This window comes from Balaenoptera acutorostrata, chromosome 15, assembly GCF_949987535.1.
Source record: "Balaenoptera acutorostrata chromosome 15, mBalAcu1.1, whole genome shotgun sequence".
Taxonomy (NCBI): Eukaryota; Metazoa; Chordata; class Mammalia; order Artiodactyla; family Balaenopteridae; genus Balaenoptera; species Balaenoptera acutorostrata.
In genome coordinates, this window is record NC_080078.1 from 30,517,680 (window position 1) to 30,533,905 (window position 16,226).

A 16,226-nucleotide genomic window follows, 5' to 3' on the forward strand; every position below is an offset into this window, starting at 1 on the left:
ACATAAATGTGAAGGTTTATTTCTGGATTCTCAATTTTATCCCACTGATACATAGGTATGTCCTTATGCCAGTACCACACTGTCTTGATTACTATAGCTTTCTAAGTTTTGAATTCAGGATGTGTGAGTGCTCAATGTTCAAGACTGTTTTGGCTAGTCTGAGTTCTCAGAATAGCTATATGAATTTTAGGACCAGATTAACAATTTCTGCAAAGAAGCCAGCTGGGACTTTAATAGGGATTGTGTTGAATCTTTAGATCAACTTAGGGAGCAATTACCTTCATTCTATCAAGTGTTCAAGTACATGGAAATACAATAGAATTTTGTATATTTATCTTGTATCCTGCAACTATATTGATCTTGTTCTCATCTCAGAATAGTTTTTTGCAGATTCTTTAGGATTTCCTCCATACAAAATCATGTCATTTGTCAATAGCTTTATTTCTTCCTTTCCAATCTATTCCATTTTCTTGCCTAATTGTCCTAACTACAACCTCCTGTACAATGTAGACTAGAAGTGGCAAGAGTGGACATCCTTGTCTTGCTCCCTATTTAGGAGGAAAACCTTCAGTCTTTAATCATTATGCATGATGTTAACTGGATTTTTCACAGGTGCCTTTTATCAGGTTAAAAAATTTCCCAACTAACCCTGCTTCTTTGATTTTTTTTTTTTACCATGAAGGAACCTTGGATTTTTGTCAGAATATGCCTTTTCAGCATTAACATGACCATATGGCTTTGTTCTCTATTCTATTGATATGGTACATTCATTAATATATTTTTGGATGTGAAACCAACCTTGCATTCCTGGGATAAATCCTACATGGTCATGACATTGCTGGATTCAACTTGCTAGTATTTTGTTGACAATTTTTGCACCTATATTCATAAGAGATATTGTTCTATCATTTCCTTACAGTGTCTTTGATTTTGTTACCAGGATAATACTGGCCTCACAGAATGATCAGGGCAGTGTGCCTTCCTCTTCTATTTCTCTGAAGAATTTGTAAGAAATTGGTATTTTTACACATTTGGTAGAATTCAACAATAAAAACCATCTGAGTTTTTCTTTGTGTTCTAATTCAATCTCTTTACTTGCTTTCAGATTTTCTATTTCTTCCTGAGTCCGTTTTGTTCATTTTGGTCTTGTTAAGAATTTGTCTAGTTCATCTATAAAACTGATCGGTATATAAGTGAATCGATCTATAGGATCTCTTATTATCTTTTTAACTTCTGCAAGATCAGTAGTAATGCACCCTTTCATTCCAAATTTCAGTAATTTGAGACTTTTTCATGGTCACTCTAGGTAAAGGTTTGTCAATTTTGTTGATCTTTTTGAAAAACAACTTTGATTTTATTTATTTTATCTTTTTCTTTCTTGATTTTATTAATCATTTCCACTCTAATTCTTATTATTTCCTTCATTCTGCATAGGTTTCCTCTTTCTGCATTAAGATTAAAAGTCAGTTTATTGATTTGAAGTCTTCTTTTTAAATATAGGCATTTATCACTACAAATTTCCTAAGAAAAGCTTTAACTGCACCCAAAATGTTTTGTATGTTATGTCTTCATTTCCATTAATGTTAAAGTATTTTCTAACTTCCTTCATGATTTCTTCTTTGACTTCTTCGTTATTTAGGAGTGTGTTGTTTAATTTCCACATAGCTGTGAATTTCTCAAATTTCTTCTTCTTAGGTTCTAATTTCATTCCACTGTGGTCAGAGAATGTAGTTTGTTGTGGTTTCAGTCCTTTAAAATGTGTTGAGGTTTGTTTTATGGCCTAGCATAATGTCTATTTTGGAAATTTTTCTATGTACATTTAAGAAGAATATAATCTGCTTTTGTTTGGTTGAGTGTTCAAAAGATGTTTCTTAGGTCTAGTTGATTTACAGTGTTATTCAAGTCTTTTCTAATTGATCTTTCACCTAGTTTTCCGTTATGAAAGTGTTGTATTGAAGTCTCCAACTATTATTGTTGAAATTTTCTATTTCTCTGTTCAATTCTTGTCAATATTTGCTTCATATATTTTGGTGCTAGTTAGTGACATGTTTGTAATTGTTATAACTTCCTAAGGGACTGCACCTTTTATTTAAAAATGTCCTTCTTTACCTCTAATATTTAAAGTCTATTTTGTCTAAAATTAGTATAGCCACTCTAGTTTTCTTATGGTTGCTATTCACATGATTTTTTCTATGCTTTTACTTTCAACATAATTGTATCTTTCAATCTACGTGTGTCTCCTACAGACAGCATATAGCTGGATGCTATTTTGCCTCTGGTCTGACAATCTGGTATTTGACTGGATTGTTTAATCCATTCACACTTGACATTAATATTGATATAGTTGGATTTCTGGCTACCATTTTAGTTTGTTTTATATGTTTCATGTCTTTTGTTCCTCTATTCCATTACTGACATAGGTATTCATTTTTTAATACTTTCTATGTGGTATCACTTTAAAATTTCATTTTTCTGCCTAGTATCATATAGAAATACAATCAGTGCTTTTTTATTGATCATATCTCCAACTAATTCATTAAATTCACTTATTAAACCAAATAAGTTCCTTTGAACTTTCTACGTAGTGTCATAATTTTCTTGCTAATCCTTATTTATTTTTCTTATTGCACTAGGTAGAACCTCCAGTATGCTATGAATGGGTATACTGTTAGCAGGCATCCTTCACTCATTACCAATCTTGAAAGGGGTGTGGGGTTTTACTAACACAACTAAGTATGATTTTTGCTATACGTTTTACAAATGCTCTATATTAGATTAATAAAATACCCTTCTATTCCCAGATTTTATCATTAATGCATTTTCAATTTTATCCTTTTCATGTATATTTAGATGATAATATAATCTCATTTTTTCAATTAACTTCTATCATATTGGTTGATCTCTTAAAATATTAAACCTAGCTTATTTCTGAAAGAAACTTCAGTCAGTCATAATATGCCCATTTTTTTGGCTTCATGTTTCTGTATTCAACTTGCTAACATTTCATTTAGGACTTTGTATCAATGTTATGAGAAAGATGAGTCATTCTTTTCCTTTATCAGGTTTTGAAATCAGGGTTATTCTGGCTTCATATAAAAAACTGGAAAGTCTTTTTCCATTCTCTGAAGAGTTTTTGTTTGCAAATAAATAGTATTACTCCTTCCTTAAATGTTAGAAATAATTCATCATTATGCCATCTGGGCTTGGAGTTAACTTAGTGATAAAGGTTTTCAATTATGATTGAATTTTTAAAAATAGATACAGGAATCATTCATATTTTATTTTTGTTTTCTTTTCACACAAAGTTTCAAAATTTAACAGAATTTCAAGTTCATAAAGTTCTTCATAATATTCTCTAATTACATGTGTAATATATGCAGGATCTGTAGTGATGTCTCTTTTTATTCTTTTTTTTTTAATTTTATTTATTTATTTATTTAGTTATGGCTGTGTTGGGTCTTCGTTTCTGTGCGAGGGCTCTCTCTAGTTGCGGCAAGTGGGGGCCACTCTTCATCGCGGTGCGTGGGCCTCTCATTATCGCGGCCTCTCTTGTTGCAGAGCACAGGCTCCAGACGCGCAGGCTCAGTAATTGTGGCTCACGGGCCTATTTGCTCCGCGGCATGTGGGATCTTCCCAGACCAGGGCGCGAACCCGTGTCCCCTGCATTGGCAGGCAGATTCTCAACCACTGCGCCACCAGGGAAGCCCCTCTTTTTATTCTTGATATTACTGACGTGTTTTGTTTTTCTTTCTCTTGGTCACTCTTACTAGAAATTTGTCCATTTAATCAATACTGTCAAAGCACTGACATTCTGACTTTCCTGAATCTCTATTGTACGTAGTGTTCTATTTCATCATTTCCTGTTAGTTTTATGATTCAATTTTCTTCAGGCTTGATTTTTGTTCCAGCTTGAGATAAAACTCAAAACTTTCAGTCCCTTTTTTGTTTTTTTGCATTTAAAGCTACAAAATTTCCTCTAAGTCCTGTCTTTGTCAAGTCTCACAAATTCTGATAAGCCCTCTTGATTATTACTTGGTTCAAAATACTTTTCTAATTTCCATTGTAATTCCTTCTATGATCTGTGCATTATTTAGAAATACATTTATTTCCAGGCAATTGCAGATTTCCAAGTTGCAGTTTTGTTGTTGAAGGTTAGCTTAATTTAATTCCACTGTAATCAAAGAATATCCTCTGAATAATTTCCATCCTGTATTATCTGTTGAGGCTAGTTTCACAGCCAATTTTTTCAAAAGCTCCATGTGTATTTGAGCAAAACCTGTATTCCAACACTGTTGGGTACAGTGTTATTCTATGTCGACGCCAACTAGTTCAAATTTCTTAGCTGTTTATAATCTTCCAGCTATTAAAACAGGAGTGTGTTCAGAGTGATCCACTATGATTCCACAACTTGTCTATTTCTTTTAACTGAATCACTGTCTCTCCCCCCTTACAGTATATAGTTTGAAGCCATGGGTACATACTGATTGAGTTTATTTTCTCTATTCCTGGTGGTGGACTGGTTTTTCTCATTACAAAATATCTCTATCTCTAGTGATGCTTGTTGCTGAAATATTAACTTAATACATTATAAATATCAATACTAAATAAAGCACAATTCCTGTTATATTTTACATTTACACCAAAACAAACCTAAGCTAGGTTGTATAACTTGTTCAAAAAAACACAGTTCAGAGCCAGTATTTAAACCCAGGATCTTAAGACTCAAAGAAATCTCATATCACAAGTACAAATCAGATATTATGAAGTAACAAGGTTACCTTTAAGGGATATATAGTGGTCAACAAAAGGACAAAACATGACCAGCTTATGCCAGGTGACAATCTTATAATGAGCACGAACTAATCCTTACTACTTAAGTGTGGTCCATGGACCAGCAGCATTAGCATCTTCTAAGTGCTAGTAGAATTTTGCTTTCACTTAAAAAAATTTTATCGATGTAATGGTATAAAATTAAGCAGCATAAAATGCTCACAGTGAAATAAAGTAGTTGCTTGTCAACACTCAATGCCTAGTAACAATCATTTTTAACTTTTTAAAAAAATCTCAGTACTTTAAAATACATTCACAGTAGTATTTCTTGAATTACAAATTTTAGCCACTATCAAGGTCCTATACATACAGATAAGGATTTAGCTCTTTTCTATACCCTATACACCTTTTCATCACGTTTGTAATTAAATCAATACTTGAGTTGTTACAAGCAAATACATAACCAGAGAATCACGACTGCATTATCTTTTTTATATTTCCTTTTTCCTGAAGCTATCAAATTTTATCTCCAAATTTCCTATAAACCTATCCTTCACTTTTTTTTTCAAATTCATCAGAACGGTCATACACCAACATTTTCCCTTATTCTCCACTCCTTCAAGGTCACGTTTAAAGATCATCTCTTCAGAGAAAGCCTTCCCCCAAGAGAACTACTTCCTTATCTGAATTTCCCATTAGAAATTTATATTTTAGTCATGATATTTGTGGGCAGAGACTTGTCTTACTTTTATATCCTCAGTGAGATGCTTTTCATGTAGAAGTTTTATTAAATGCTGCTTAAATGAATACTCAACTTATAAAAATGAACCTCTGGAAAGCCACCCAGGGTTATTTTTTCCTTAATAAAGAGTACCAGAACAGGCCTCAGCAATTTTTGCCATAGCTTTAACATAAGCTATTTCATATCAGCAGCACTATACACAGTAGAACCTCAAAGGTATACTAATGATACCACATTTAGTAGATACATATAGTGCCTCTAATATAATTAATGGTTAAATTTAATAAGATCTGTATACAAATGCCCCTTATATCCCTAGAAATTTAATCAGAAGTTCAAAAATTCACATTATATCCAGTTATCTCCCCTACCCAAACAGTTATGTTTACTTCCCTCTAGATATTGCCTGACTACAATCTTTCTGTCCTACTTAGATTGGTAAAGATAAAAAAGGGATACGACATTACCTGAGTCTATAGTAATGCATTTTAAAGGTATGGGTCAAGGTTTAATTAAGCCTCAGAGAACAGAATAAGTATTTAAACAATGTAAGGATATGAGACAAAATATGATAGAAGAATATGTTTCTTTGTATTTGAATATAATCTCACTCAACTTAATGAGAACTAGTACTCTTGTGCATTTAAAATCATAGTTTATTTTTAACAAGTATCCAATATATTATTTAAAATTTGATTATATCAAATGAAATACATCTGTACACACCCACTATAAGAGAACTACATGATTTGCACAGGCAAAGATGCAGGGATCATGCAATATTTTCATACCAGAATTCAAGATATTAAGTAGCAAGGAAATACAGTAGAACTGAAGGTTGAGGTGAAGTACAAGCGTCAATAAGATAAACAGCTGAAAATTCAAGATGTACCTAGATACACCAGTTCTTAAAAGACGCAAATCATTTCCATTAAGACACTGTTCATGCATTTCTGTTGAGGCATAAGTCAATCTTAGGATGTAGTCTGTACAAATCTGCAGATAAGACTGAGAGTTAAGTAGATTAATTTGATTAGGGTCAGACTCAACATTTCCAAAAATGTATTGAAGGATGAACAAACTAAGAAGACATACTTCACAAGAGCTGAACTCAGTGTAATCAGTCCTTCAGCCGGACGCTTCATTTTGTATTTTCAATAGCTTTCCTGTGATATAAATTATTTTTATCTTGAATGTTCTTCCCCATTTGTTTTGCAAATAGTTATGTCGCCAGTCATTTACTGGCTACAATATATGACAAAATCATAATGAAAAGAGTATTAAATTCCAATCTAGCGTGACAGCCCGTTTAAGCGGGTTTCACATAATTTTTCTATTTTTTAACATTTTATTCCTAATGAATTACTCAGTACGATCATCTTTTTCTAGGTCTTGACCATCTATGAGTCTTCAGAGCAGTAAATACCGGCTCGTCACAAAGCAAGCAACATGTGCTGGCTTACAATGTTGGAAACTTCATCTTCAACACAGTATCACGGAAAGGTGGAAGTCAGTTTTCCAAGCACAGCAAGGTTGTAATCAGAGAGACAAAGCAAAATAATTGCTTCCTCTGTACAGGACACGTTCTTGAACTTGCCAAAATTGAAAGTAGGTGGGGGAAGGGCGACAAGCAGGAAATGGTTTTTTTTTAACTTCCTCAAAAATAAACTGTGTTAAAGAACCACGCCTGCCGGTACACGGCTTTCATCCTTCAATCAGAGCATCCCTACACCGGTGAGCTCCACAGGTGTACATTACACGTTTGTGCTCCAGGCGCTTTCCTTTAAAAAGGCATGTGGTCATAAAGGCTCGGAATTTTCTATTTTCCCTGATGTTCTAGTGCCTTCTGCATAAAATGTACATCAAGGAAAGCCTCCCCACCGCCTGATGAAGATCACTTAACTGTTCTGGCACCTGGTTTCCTCATACAAATTATAACTGAAACTCCTGGAAATTTGGCGACGGAATCCCAAAGTTGAGGGGAGGACTACATATTCTCCGTTAGTTTGTAAAAGCAGTACGGTCGGGCCCCACACTTCCACTTACTTACTCGGCGAGTACCAAACCCTGAGGCAACGTCCCTCCGCGGCCCCGACTCGCCCGCGCCGCCGCCCACCACTCCCGCTTCGCCCGCCGCCCGCTCGGACAGCGGGCGGAGACACGTCCTTTCGCCCTTCGCCGTTGTCTTGCCGGCCGGGTCAGAGCCCCAACGACTCCGCGGACACCTTTGAATCAACCCCGCCGCAACCGCCCGGCTCGCGCAGCGCTCCGAGGCCTCCGGGGGCCGGCCCTCAGAGAGGCGCGCGGAGCGCGAGAAACCTCCGTCCCGGCCAACCGTCGCTCGCGCGGGGTTCTCGCCCGGCCCCAACGTACCTAGAGCGGCGCCGCGCCAGCCGCTTCTCTCCCCACAACCTTCGAGAACGCTGCCGCCGATCCCAATAGCGCTTCTGCGCAGACCAGCTGAGGTAAGTATCCCTTGCGCCCAGCCCCGATGGACTTCCGGCCAATGGCAGCGCACACTTGCGGCAGCCCAGCCAATCAGAGACGACCGGGTGGAGGGGGAGGGGAGAACGCGGCGGGGAAGTGGAAGTCCGCTGTGGGGTGCGGAAAGTTCGCGTTTCTGCGCTACTCTCTGTCAGGCCGTTAGACCTACCGAGCGGGTCACGCGACCAAGCACCTGAGCTGGGCCCCTCCTTTGAGCGCCTGAGTGGGCCTCTCCGTTGAGCGACTGAAAGTTTTCCGAAAATCACTATTAAAAAAACTGTATTTACAAAAACAGGCGGCCCGTCCGCAAGCACTGGCTAGCCCATTTGAATTTTTAAAACACTACAATAAAATATAATTGATCTTGGTTTCGGAGGTTTGTGACAACTCCTTAAATTTTGCGACCCAGGCGAGTGGTCACGGCCCCATTGTGTTCTCTCGAGTTTCCTAAATCGACCCAGGGATCTGCCACGCTAGGCTGCACCAGGCTTCATGAGACCTACTCTGCGACCGAATAACCACACTTTTGGTGATTATCCTGCGTTCGTTGAGTAGTTAAGTACCCTCACTGTAGCCGGTGCAGGAAATATCACCATAGCTAGTTTGATTAAGGCCTCCTCACCATGGAGGGTGGAGCTGCCTGCTTGTAACTACTGGCTACTAGAAAAATGAGCCAAGGCTGGACGATCTAGGAGTAGGTCATTAACAGAAAAACATACTCTAACCCAGTCTGTTCCCAAAATATGGTCCAGGGATCCCTGGAGGTCTACAAGGTCACTCTATTTTCATAACAATAGGAGGATGTTATTGGCCTTTTTCATTCTCATAGTCTCGTGTTCAATGGAATTTTCCAGAAGCTTCTAGAAAATTGACGTCTTTTGCAACAGATTGAATGCAGAAACAGATGTGAGAATCCAGCTGTTTTACATCAAACACTAGGGAAAATGTAAAATGTTGCCAATCTTTGCACAATTTTTTTGTTTCATAAAAATTTTTTCTCCCAGTTTTACTGAGATATCATTGGCATACAGCACTGTATAAGTTTAAGGTGTACAGCATAATGATTTGACTTACATACATCATGAAATGATTATCACAATAAGTTTAGTGAACATTCATCATATATAAATACGAAGTTAAAGAAGCAGAAAAAAATTTTTGTGTGTAATGAAAAATCTTAGGATTTACACTCTTAACGTTCACATAAAACATACAGCAGTGTTAACTGTGTTTAACGTGTTGTTATGTTACATTCCTAGTACTTATTAATCTTATAACTGGAAGTTTGCACCTTTTGACCGGCTTCATCTGATTTCCACTGCTTCCCTCCGTGCTCAGCGCTCCCCCCCCCACCTCTCGTAACCACAAATCTGATCTCTTGAGAAAATAACAATTTTGAATATAATTGAAGGGTATGTATAGGGTTGCTGAGAGAGAAGGATGGTATGGGAGGGAGTGTGAGGCAAGTAAATTGGAGCCAGATAAGGAATTTAGACTTAATTCAGTCAATAGTAAGTAGCCTTTAGAAATATCATGTCTATTTAGGGTGATTGGGTATCTTGTGTGCCATTTTAATACCAATCGATATTTACCGGGCATTATGTCAATTAAGTTCATTACATGCATTTTTTCCCATTTATTTCCACATTTGAAATTGGACAATCTGTATTCAAAATTGTGCTGGGTCACTTATTAGCCATGTAGTCTTGGACAAGTTAGGTCACCTCTCAGAGCCACAATGATCTTGTCTCTAAAATGGGAATAATAAACAAAGGATTTATTGAGTTCTTAATTGTCCCAGACACTGCACAAAGCACTTATCCATGTTATTTAAATTAATTATCATACCTCAATATATGAAGTACTATGAAGTCTCTCAATTTGCTATTTGATTTTTATATTATTTATTATTATTGACGTATAGTTGATTTACAGTATTAAATGTTACAGGTGTACAACATAGTGATTCACAATCTTTAAAGGTTATACTCCATTTACAGTTCTTATAAAATATTGTCTATATTTGATTTAAAAAAATACATGGGATAGTAAGGAGACACCTCCTTACATATTTCCAGACTTATAGTAGACACTTGGTACATTGTAGGTATTATTATTAAAATTGATAAAGCTGAATAACATGGATGATCTTGAGCAAATCTCTTAGCCTTTTGTGTTGGACTTTTTTTGGTTGATAGTTTCTTCCAGTGAGAATTGTGGTAGGCAGAATTTTGACTCCCATGATCTTTGTCCCCTGGTATTCCTCTCATGGTTATGTTACATCTTTGGCAAAAGGGATTTTGCAAATATAATTAAGCTTACTAATCAACTCACCTTAAGATGGAGGGATTAGCCTGGGTTTTTCAGGTGAACCCAATATAATCACATGAACCCCTAAAGGCAAAATAGCAGGTCAGAGAGATGCAGCAGAAAGGAAATTCATAAAGATTTCATACATAAGAAGGACCCAAACCACGGGTGCTGGATTGAAGACGGAAGGAACCACATGAAAACCACACTAAAGAAATGAATTCGCCTACAACCTGGAACAAGCCTGGAAGCAGATTCTTCACCAGAGTGTTGGCTGGCTGACACCTTGATTCCAGTCTTATGAGACCCTAAACAGTGCTCCCAGCTGAGTCCACTAGGCTTCTGACTTAAAGAGCTGTGAGATAATAAGTGGGGTTTTTTTTTAATTTTTTATTTATTATTTATTTATTGTTTTTATTTTTGGCTGTGTTGGGTCTTCGTTTCTGTGTGAGGGCTTTCTCCAGTTGCGGCGAGTGGGGGCCACTCTTCATCGCGGTGCGCGGGCCTCTCACTATCGCGGCCTCTCTTGTTGCGGAGCAGAGGCTCCAGACGCGCAGGCTCAGTAGTTGTGGCTCACGGGCCCAGTTGCTCCACGGCATGTGGGATCTTCCCAGACCAGGGCTCGAACCCGTGTCCCCTGCATTGGCAGGCAGATTCTCAACCACTGCGCCACCAGGGAAGCCCCGTGGGTATTGTTTTAAGCCACTAAGTTTGTGGTAACTTTATGGCAACAATAGAAAACTAATAATAGCATTCATTCTCATATCCTTCTCAGCTCTCCCCAAGGCATACTGGAATCCTGGGAACTACATTTCCCAGATGCCCTTACCACCAGTGTTCTGGATTCATTTACATTTTGTCAAGTGGGATGTATTTCCTGAGATCTGGAAAGTGGCAGAAAGACATAAATTATTGCTTGGTGTTTTTTGCTTGGGCTTTGGCTTGCTTGCCTGCCAGTTTCTGCCTCAGTAGACAGTCAACAGTGCTTTTCTGAACTTTTCTGGCTTTTGGGTGGCAGCAGCAGCAACTTCTCTATTCTCTGGGCCAACCATAGAAGCAGTGGCACAAATGAAAATTAATGTGACATTAGCTCCTTCAGCCCTTCCAAAGGCTTTTAAGCACCTAATTCTCTGTCCTAAATACCATTATGCTTGAAATACCTGTAGCAGTTTCTATTTTCATGATTGAACCCACGTACAGAATTCTCCATGCCTCAGTTCCCTCATCTATAAAGTGAAATTACCAATAATGCATGACAGAGTAAAAAGTAGCCTCTTAGAATTGCTGTGTGGATTAAATTACATTGATAAATCCATTTTAAGTGCTGAATATTGAACACACAGTACGTGCTCAATAAATGTTTTTTACTATTTTATCTAAAGGGTTATTCATATGATTAACAAAATTGACACTACCAAATGCCAATTTATTGTACCTTTTTCCAAACCTATCATCAACATTCCTATCTTGAAAACACATACACATTGTCACTACTTTACCTATTGAGGAGTTTTAGCAGCCACAAAGTACCTTATAACATAAGAACTCAGGATTATATATAGTTCTCAGCACTGTCAACTGTGAAAAACAACTCTGGGGTTAGACAGTTTATTTTTTTTTTTTAATAATTTTTTTTAAAATTTATTTATTTATTTATGGCTGTGTTGGGTCTTCGTTTCTGTGCGAGGGCTTTCTCTAGTTGTGGCAAGTGGGAGCCACTCTTCATCACGATGCGCGGGCCTCCCAGCATCACGGCCTCTCTCGTTGCGGAGCACAGGCTCCAGACGCGCAGGCTCAGCAGTTGTGGCTCATGGGCCCAGCTGCTCCGCGGCATGTGGGATCCTCCCAGACCAGGGCCCGAACCCGTGTCCCCTGCATCGGCAGGCAGATTCTCAACCACTGCGCCACCAGGGAAGCCCGACAGTTTATTTTATACCAGTCTTTACTGGATCTTTTTCAAAAGCCATAGGAGAAGTCTGGAAGCCTGCAATGGCAGAGAGAAAAAAGACTTTTGTGGTAACTTTCCAGGGAAGTAACCCCTGCCTAGCTAACCATTCTTATTTCTATCCCCTTGATCTCCAGCCTTTCCAGAGGCTATATTATTATTGAGATAATAATACCATATTAAATCAAGACTTGGGAATTTGCATTTGTTGCATAGTTGCTCCAACTATTTGGAAAAGTCTTTTTCCTCTTCTTCACCTGGCTAATGTCTATTCACATGTTGTCAGGTGGTTCCATCTTTATCTACAGCATAACGCTTATTATACTGTGTTGTCTCTTTTTTCATTTGTCTTTTCCCACTGCTTATGAGCACCTTGAGATCAGTGACCGATCTTTTATGTATTATATTAAATAAGATGTGCCTGACCCATAGTATGTACTTAATAAAAGTTTAAAACTACTATTACTAATAAAATCATCATTGCCACCCTCTCATTATCATTATATATTCCTATTTCCATTATCTGGTACATAATAAGTGCTCATTTAAAGTCCATAAAATGAAAGCAAATGAATGAATTCATTCAGAAGGAATTTTTCAGCATATCATTTATAGTATCATTTCTGTTAGCATAAATCAAAACAGAACAACTAAATTTTATTTAAGGGAAAATGGCAGATTAAAACATTATTGCTGATTATGAATACAACATTAAGTTATAGGATACAACTATTATTATCTTGAATAATTTTTTGTTGGTGTGATTGTTGTGATGGTTAAATTTTATGTGTCAACTTGGCAAGGCTATGGTACCCAGTTGTTTGGTCAAACACTATAAAAGATGTTCCTGTGAAGGTATTTTGTAGATATGATTAACAGCTACAAATAAGTTGACTTTAAGTGAAGTCAGTGTGTAAAGATGAAATTTGTGATAACAACAACAGACAGGGGGAGGGAAAGAGCTGTAAAAGAGCAGGGTGTCTGTATACCATTGAAGTTAAAGTGGTATTAATACAAAATAGATTGTTATAAGTGTAAGAGTCTAATTGTAATCCCTCAAGGTAACCACTAAGAAAATAACTTTTAAAATTTTCACAGAAAAGGAAATGAGAAGGGAATAAAAATGGTACACCATTAAAAAAAAAAAAAAGTAAAGACAGAAGAAGGGAGTAATGGAAAAATTGAGGCACAACCAGAAAAAAAAAAGACAGAGAAGACAAATATCAAAATAATAGAGTAAGGAGTTCCTTATCAATAACTACTTTCAGTGTAAATGGATTAAACTCTCAATTAAAAACAGAGAGTGACAAAATAGATTAAAAATAACAACAACAACCATGATCTCACTATATCCTCTCTATAAGAGACTCACTTTAGGACTTCCCTGGTGGTGCAGTGGTTAAGAATCCGCCTGCCAATGCAGGAGACATGGGTTCGAGCCCTGGTCCGGGAAGATCCCACGTGCTGTGGAGCAACTAAACCTGTGCACCACAACTACTGAGCCTGCATGCCACAACTACTGAAGCCCGCATGCCTAGAGCCCGTGCTCCGCAACAAGAGAAGCCCGCACACCGCAACAAAGACCCAACACAGCCAAAAATAAATTAATTAATTAATTAAAAAAATAATAAAAGAGACTCACTTTAGATCCAAGGACTCAAGTAAGTTGAAAATGAAAAAGATAAAAATAAATATTTCATGCCAATAGTAACCAAAAGAGAGTTGGGGTGGCTATACTAATGTCAGACAAATAGTTTTTAAGTCAAAAACTGTTGCAAGAGAAAAAGAAGGCCATTGTATATTGACGAAAGGGTCAATCCTTCAAGAATATATAACAATTATAAACATATTCACACCTAACAACAGAGCTAAAAATATATGAAGCAGAAATTGACAGTATTGAAGGAAGAAACAGATAATTCTACAATAATTGTCAAAGGCTTTGTTACCCCACTTTCAACATGGATAGAACAACTAATCTGAAAAGCAATGAGGAAATAGAGGACTTGAACCATAGTATAAACCAACCAGATCTAACAGACACATACAAGACATTTCCCACCAAAACAGCAGACTAGACATTTTTCTCAAGTGCATCTGGAACAATTCTCCAGGGTAGACCATATGTTAGGCCACAATACAAGTCTCAAAACATTTAAAAAGATTGAAATCACAGAAAGTATATGCTCTGGACACATGGAATAAAATTAGAAATCAGTAACAGAAGGAAAACTGGAAAATTCAGAAGTATGTTGAATTTAAACAACATGTTCTTAAACAACCAGTGGGCCAAAGAAGAAATCACAAGGGAAATCAGAAAATACTTTGAGACAAATGAAAATGAAAACACTATATACCAAAACTTATGGGAGGCAGCAAAAACAATGCTGCAAGAGAAATCTATAGCTGTAAATGTCTATATTAAAAGAGATAAAATGTTTTGAATAAATAACCAAACTTTATACCTTAAGGAACTAGAGAAAGTTCCTAAAACTAATCAAAAGCCAGCAGAAGGGAGGGAATAATAAAAATTGGAGCAGAGATAGAGGAAATAGAGAATAGAAAACCAACAGAAAATAGAGAAAATCAACAGAGTAAAAAAAAATTGGTTACTTGAAAAGATCAACAACATTGACAAATCTTTAGCTAAACTGACCAAGGAAAAAATAGAGAACACTCACATTACTAAAGTCAGGGATGATTGTGGGAACATTACTACTACCCTTATAGATGTCAACTGAAAAAAATGTACAACCTGAAAGTTGAGAAGTATGTTTTATTTGGAGCTTTACTGAGGACTTAAGCCTGGATACAGCCTCTCAGGTAGCTCTGGGGGACTTTTCCAAAGAGGTAAGGGAAGAGCCAGGATACATAGGAGTTTTTACAAAAAACCAAATAGTCAAACATCAAAAGATTACTGTTAATTAAGGAAAAAACAGACAGCTCAAGTTAATGAATTTAGCACTTTCCAAGTATGGGAAGATGCAAGAGTCTGGGCTTAATGAAATTATTCCTTTGATATCCACCTTAACTATCTAGGGCCAGTATCCTATTTTTCTCCATCCTAAACCCCCTCAGGGTACACCTTCTGGGGTGCCTGTAGTGGCTGATGGCTTGATGGTCACAACATCCTTTGTTTACTGATAAGACTGGCAACATTCTTTGTCCACATAGAGATAAAAAGGATTATAAGAGAACACTATGAAAAACTGTATGCCAACAAATTAGATAACCTAGATGAAATGGAAAACTTCATAGAAATCCACAAACTACCACAACTGACTCAAGAAGAAATAGAAAATCTGAACAGGCCTATAAGAAGTAAATAAATTGAATCGATAATCAAAAACCTCCCAAAAGAGAAAAGACCAGGACTAGATAGATTCAGCGATGAATCCTACCAGTTATTTAAAGAAGAATTAACACCAATCTTTCTTAAACCCTTCCCCCCAAATAGATGTGGAACATGTTCTAACTCATGTTAAGCTAGAATTACTGTGATACCAAAGCCAGATAAAGACAGCACAGGAAAATAAAACTACAGGCCAATATACCTTATTAATGTAAATGCAAAATCCTCAACAAAATAGAAGCAAACCAAATCTAGCAGCATATTGAAAGGATGAGACACCATAACCAATTGGCATTTATCCCAGGAATGCAAAGATGGTTCAACATAAGAAAATCAGTGAATGTAAAGCATCACATTTACAGAATGAAGAAAAAACAAACAACCACTTGATCACTTAATTGATGCAGAAAAGCCATTTGAAAAAAAATCCATCACCCTCTCATCATAAAAACTCTTACAAACTAGGAATAGTAGAGTACATCCTCAACATGATAAAGAGCATTTATATAACAATCCCCAGAGGGCTCTCTCTCACTCTTTCTGCTTTGTAAGGATACAGTGAGAAGACAGCCAACTATGAACCAGGAAACAGGACTTTGCCAGACACCAAATCTTCTGGTGCT

At 37.0% G+C, this 16,226-nt stretch overlaps 1 protein-coding gene across 2 annotated transcripts in view; it reads right to left on the bottom strand.

The window, feature by feature from the left end:
• ATF7IP2 (activating transcription factor 7 interacting protein 2) overlaps nucleotides 1-7,944 on the bottom strand; it is a 70,392-nt gene extending 62,448 nt beyond the window's left edge. For both annotated transcript variants that reach the window (XM_007188411.3, XM_007188409.3), the window contains exon 1: nucleotides 7,886-7,944. The gene's annotated coding sequence lies outside the window, so the exon portion shown is untranslated. The remainder of the gene's footprint in view (nucleotides 1-7,885) is intronic.
• Between the last annotated feature and the right edge of the window lie 8,282 nt (nucleotides 7,945-16,226).